The sequence below is a fragment of the Pteropus vampyrus genome, unplaced genomic scaffold, assembly GCF_000151845.1.
Source record: "Pteropus vampyrus isolate Shadow unplaced genomic scaffold, Pvam_2.0 Scaffold39, whole genome shotgun sequence".
NCBI classification, from domain to species: domain Eukaryota; kingdom Metazoa; phylum Chordata; class Mammalia; order Chiroptera; family Pteropodidae; genus Pteropus; species Pteropus vampyrus.
Genome location: NW_011888820.1, coordinates 5,017,638 through 5,024,245, shown reverse-complemented (window position 1 = coordinate 5,024,245; position 6,608 = coordinate 5,017,638). Strand labels below are relative to the sequence as shown.

Genomic DNA, 6,608 nt, shown 5'->3' with positions numbered 1-6,608 from the left:
AAATGAAGTATTGATCTATTTAGTTGTGTTGGTGAACGATTAGCCAACATTTTGTAAAATTAAATAAACATATTATCTATGACCTTATAATCTCATTCCATAAAAGTATCTTTACAAGGATAATGTTCACAGCATTATTTATGCTGGCAGCGAGGTGGAATTTTTGTTTAGTTTCATCTACAAAGCAAGAAGAATGAAAAAGCAAAATATAGTATGTACATATTATAGAGTTAATTTCCAAGGATAGAAATCAAACCCATTAAAATATATTCCTATAGGTAGGAGTATCAAAAAGGAACTGGTGATCAGAGATAAACATAAATATATATGTATATATTTCAATAAAATAATCACAAGTGGTTCCTTGACCAGGCTAGTGACTAAGGAGAATTATTAACTCAACGATATATATTTTTTAAACAGAAAAAAATAAAAGAATGATTTCTCTCAGAAGTAAAATGGCTTGGATTAGGTCTAGATCTAAGAGAAAGGATTATTCTAAGGATCCCTTACCATGTTAGTTTCCTATTGCTGCTGTAGCAAATTACCATAAATTCTGTGACTTCAAATAAAAATTTATTATCATACTATTTCTATAGATCAGAAGTCTATTATGGATTTTAAATTTTAAAATCAAGGTGTCAGCAGAATTGGTTCCATCTGGAAGCTTTAGGGGAGAATCTGTTCTCTTGCCATTTCAAGGTTCAAGAGGCTGCCTGCATTCCTTGGCCCTTATTTCCTTTCTTCATCTTCAAAACATATCACTCCAACGTCTGCTTTTATTGTTACATCTCCATTCTATACTCTCCTGCCTTCCTCTCATAAGGACTCTTATGGTTACATTGACCCCCACACAGCAATCCAGAATAATCTTCCCATTTCAAAATCCTTAGCTTAATCCCATCTGCAAAGGCTCTTTTGCCACTTAAGTTAATACAGTCAAAGGTTCTGGGGATTAGGGCGTTGACATTTTCTTTCAGGGAGACAGGGAGGAGTGAGTTTTTTAGCCACCACTTCAAGACAAAAACAGGGTGTCAGAGTAAATTTACCTATTGTAAAACATAGTAGGCCGACAATAGAAAACCCAAATTAAACAAGAGCAATTGGAAAAAAAAAAAAGGACACAGCAATTATGTAAACATATTGAATAAAACAAAGTAGAATGAAATAAACAAAACCCCCACTTTAAAATTAATCATGACCCAAGGAACAGCAGAATAATTACATGAGAATTTTTCATGCTATAGTTTAGGCAACTAGAGTCAATAAAACAAGAGCTCTGAGACAAGATAGTAAGTCAATGCACAGAACTAAAATTGAAAAATTTAGACCCAAGGAAGAAAAGAGTCTAAATAAGGTCAAATAAAAATAAATAAACAAATTAGAGCCAGAAACAAATAAAACTTAAAATTGAATAACTGGTATGTAGATTATCTTATAGATAAGTGTAAAAGGGAAAGATAAATATAAAATTACATAGAAGACAATAAATAAAAAAAAAAGTAAGGCCAAATGATGCGACATAACAATAAAGAGGTTAACAAATAAACCAGATAGGCACTCAAGATGTAATACAGTAAAATATTCCTAGGATGAAAGAAGAACTGAAACTACAAATAAAAAGGATACACATTTTTTTTTTCAGGAAAAAGAAAACTACAGAGGACAATTTATAGAAATTCGTAACCCCCAGTTACATTTTTTTAATCTTAAATGATGAAACAAACAAAATTCTTCAGGTGCCCTAAAGAAAAAGAGCAAGTGATTTATAAGCAGTAAACACTAAGCTGGCTTTACACTTCTGTAAAGCAATATTTATTGCTTGAAAATAGTAGATAGTATCTGCAGATGTTCAAAGAAAGCTGAGATGCTGCAATATTATTTGCAGCCACGTTGATTTCAAGTGTAAAAACAACTAGCACACATTGTTAAATGTGTGTTATAAGAGCTATTTCTGAAAAAGTCACTTAACTCTGTAATAGAGCCAAGTCAAAAATCAATAAAAATGCCATGAAAAAAGACAAGTACAACACTCCATGCCAGATGACAATAAACAGTGATAGCAAACATCTGAGGATGGAGGTGGAAGTGGGATGGAAATTGATTGACTCTATTTTATTATACCATTTTCTATGAATAAAGTTGGGTTTCAGGGCCTTTAAGCACTGGTCTAGATCTACTGTTTCAGACTTTGTTATCCTGTTGTGTTTTACCATCTGTTCCACCACAACCAAAATTCTAATTGTACCCCTGCATGATGGTTCTCATCTCTGTGCTTTTGCTCAATCTGTTCTTGTCCTGAAAATTTACCAATCTTGAGCTTAAGTAATATTGTATTTAGTATAGTATATGGTTGTTTGGTCAAGTTTAAAATTTTCCAGGTCAGGCATATCTACTTATATATCTTTGTAGATCCAGTATCTTCTCACAAGTAAAAAAAGCCATACATGGATAATTATAACATTTTAAGAGCAAACAGAATTCTCTGTAATACGGTATCCATGAGCCTTACTTGAAAATGCATCCAAAAAAATGTAATGTGACAATGAAATCCAGCCAACCAAGAAATGATTAAAAGAATCACTCATATGCTATGAATATGCTAAAATGACTGGGAATGAGCAATGAATCCATTTAAATACAAAAATAAAACAGAACAAGTACAGAGATTATGATTACAGAAGAGAAAGATTTTAAGACCTTTTACAAGTAGAAATAGCTACAGAAACTAGGAGACAGGGAGAGAAGAGGTGGGTTAAAATGTTGTTAATTTCATCTTTAAGGGCAAGATTTAATTGTTACAAACAGTGAAACAAAATTATACCCATTTCAATATTAGTTATCTTTAAATCACATAGGGTATTTTAAGTATTAATAAACTTACATTTATAAAATATTTAAAGTTCAACAACTATTAGCTTCATTTCTGTATCATTTTTTTCTGATAAATTCAAAAATAAGTAAATTTAATATTTTAATTAAGTATAGTATGATTTAATTTCTTCAAAATAACTTCTGCTCTTATTTCCATCTATCCATTCATGTATTCATCCATCAAATCATTTGTTCTTCTATTTGTATATCAGATATGAATATAGATATTCAACTATGATGATATCCTACTAATGTTAAAAATGGTTAGATTTGAGTAATTTGGAATAATTTTTAAACTTATAATTTTTAAAAATTTTTAATTTTCATTTTAATATCTGAAAACACTAAATTTATGTTAAAAGTTAAATGTAAATATGGGGGAAATATTTTGAAATCGGATAATTAGTTTAGCATTCCTTTCTCTGAGAACTTCCTCTTTTAAAAGTACTTTTGCTTAATAGTCATCACATTTTTGAAAGTTTCTGATTTTTAAATGAGTACAATAGGGTTGTTTCTTAAAAGCACAAGGTAAAATGTATGTGGAAACTGATTAAATTATATAAACATCAGCCAAAAATGATCAATGATAGCACAGAAACATATTCAATAATATTACTGACCTATTCAATCTGATACACTACCCAATGATAGTAAAATGTATATGAATATAATTATATCTTATGACTACCCAGCTGGGTACTCTGTTCTGAAGACATTTTCACAGATGAAGGTATTTTTTGTTTTGTTTTGTTTTTTAACATAGGCCCTCTAACATTTAATGATAAGTCATGGCACAAACTCTTCTTAATAGACCGTTATAGTTATACATAAAGTTGGGCTGAGTCAATGATATATTGTTTTCTATTGAATTTTTAATAGAAGAAAAAAATTCCCCAAGAAATAAGATGTCCACCAAAATGTAAACCCCATAGGAGCTGGATCTGTGATATGTCTGGTTAATTGCTATATCTCTAATATCAAAAATAGTAGTATTTACTGTTTGAGATGTACTGAGCAAATATATGTATAAATCTACAAATAAATAAAGATGAATGAATTCAGAGAGTCAGAAGTGTGTTGAGCTTTTCTCTGGCTTTAATTAGTTAACTTGCATTAGCTGAAGAAACAATGCGTCACATAATAGAACATATCTACATAGAATATTTTAGCTTTGAAACTCATTTATATACATCATTTCTTCTCATAAAAGAATGGGTATTAATCATAATGTATAAAGGGGAACGAATGGGTAAGAAAGCCTCAGGCAGTTAAGCAATCTTCCTGGTCTTATGACTAATGAATATGGAAAGAGTCTCTTTACTAAATTAACATGAAACGAAACTAAATTGGTCTTGCCTTGACCTAGAAGCTGTATTCTTTTTTGAATGCTGTTCTTGATAATACAGTGCACAAGCTTACTACAGCCATTACTTGTCAGGTTAATATATCAGTGGAAATTTTGATTTAATGAACCAGCTATACAATTTTTAATGCCTAACTTTTTAACACTTCCCAACAGCAGATTTCGTAGAGGTCAAAGACACTGACTAGAATAGCACTTCCTCTCAAGAGGAAGCTTAAATAATAGACTTCATACCCTAAAGTAAGATCCAGTCTGTACCAAGTCTCTGTTGAATCAAAGCTGTCCAAAGAGAAGTGTGAGGCTGAATAAAAAGAAAGAAAAACCAGAATGTAAAAAGAAGGTTATGAGTTAGCCTTTACAATTTTTATCTACTTGGCCTTTGCCTCTGACAACTGGTAAAAGGTGGAATAAAGCTCAGAGGATTAGGTACACAGGAAAAATGCAAAAGAGGGCTAAGATCCAAAACCTTCTCCCAATCTTCTCCTAATTCTTCCATGTATTAAATGTGTAGCTTGAAAAGAAAAAGGTTAGTTCTGGTAATGACCTGGCTTGAGTGGGATATATAAATATAAGGCAGAGTATTTCAACAGCATGGGCTTGGGAGAGAGCCCTGAGTGGAAATCCCAAATCAGTCACTTAGTACCTATTGGAGGTTAGACAAGCAAGTTGAACATTCTATGTCTCAATTTCTTCATTTTAAAATGGTGGCAATCCTGTGGAGTTGAAGATTAAATAATAAAAATCTTAATACAGTCTCTGTATGTTTGTTAGCACTGAATGAATCCATATATCAAGAGTTGATTGTTGTCTACAGCTATGCTACCCTGAACAAGCTTGATCCTGTCTGAACTTGGAAGCTAAGCAGGGTTGGGCCTGGTTAGTACTTGGATGGGAGACCACCTAGGAAGACCAGGTGCTGTAGGTGTAAAAAATAAAAAATAAGGGATTGTAAACTGACAAGGTCCTTGCAATCTGTGAGGTCAACCAAGGGTTGCTTTGCCTAAAAAAAAAAAAAAAGAGTTGACCGTATGCTGAATGCTTTCACCTAAGTAATGGTATAAGAAATTGCAAATATAAGTTAAATCAAAATGTCAGGGTTTAGCACTGAAATGTTTGTAAAACCAAACTGAAGAGATTTAAAATAGTTAATTTATTTTCAAAACTTATTCTGTTTAAATATTTTCACATCCTACTTAATTTTAATGATGGAAGTTAGTTTAGTCATTTTCCTTTCTTTGTTCTTTTATTGGTCCAAAATGGCAATTCTCATTTGCCTTTGACATTCTTATGAAAGAATTGCTTCTCAAAAATTTTCTTGAAAATTGACATAGTGTTGCTTTGTGAATATGTTTTTATGTTCTCCATTTAAATACACTTTAAAGTGGGATCATTGACGGATTAGATGTAAGAAGTATATCTGATTTCTGGCAATGGCTCTTTTAATACTTGTGGTAAGGAAACATCTTTTCCTGTGGTGATAAAAAGATATTTAACATTTTATTGTGTTAAATTACCTGTAGTTAAGTTTCTTTATGGGAGTGTGCATAATAGGAAAAAATAGTGGTCTACAATTTTTTTAAGAAACTGAGTCAATCACCACAGGAAATAGCAGTTACTAATCAACATATGGTTTGCCAACAAAAATCTTAACAGAGGCATCGGTGCCAACTGCCTAGTGCCAACATATGAGATTTTTGGAAATCTACATTATTTGTTAAATTATAATAAAAAAATAATTTTTCTTATATAATTTATTATCTGTATGCCCAAAAAAATTACTATCTTAGTTTTGTTAATAAAAATAACTTTTCACAAAGGTGATATATATTAAAATAGCTACAACTGCCTCATAATTTGCTATTATTAATTTAAGTATATCTTGACATTTATTTTTAAAGTAAAAAACAGAGCTGGACCAGTGAAATCCTCTTCATGATAAACACAAATGAGAAAATATGAAATAGTTGTAATCTCAAAGTTATTTCATAGAGGAAACATTCTGGAGTATATTGTTAAAATCAATTTAAGTATGTACTTGATTTGTGAAAGGCTTAAGTAAACATAAATTGAATACTCTTTAAAAAGAAAAACAAAGACAAAAACAAATGTATGTCTATAACCCCTCCAAAAAGACTTAGTCAAATAAATGTTTACATATTAGGCTAGTAAAAAAAAGTATATGAAAATGTTTTTAAAAAGACTTTGTTAATCAATTATTGAATGTAAATATTTCCCTTGAAACAACTATTTTAGATTGCTATGCTTTCACCTCTTGCCTGCTTCCCATGAAAGGTGAAGCTGCAACTGCTGTTTTGTATTTTCAAAAAATTATTTCATAATCTGAGGTTCATTTTACTGAAAACCCGGAGTT

At 30.9% G+C, this 6,608-nt stretch overlaps 1 pseudogene; it reads left to right on the top strand.

Moving 5' to 3' along the window:
• The first annotated feature begins 5,043 nt into the window (after positions 1 to 5,043).
• On the top strand, positions 5,044 to 5,162 carry LOC111738521 (annotated as a pseudogene).
• The last annotated feature ends 1,446 nt before the right edge of the window (positions 5,163 to 6,608 follow it).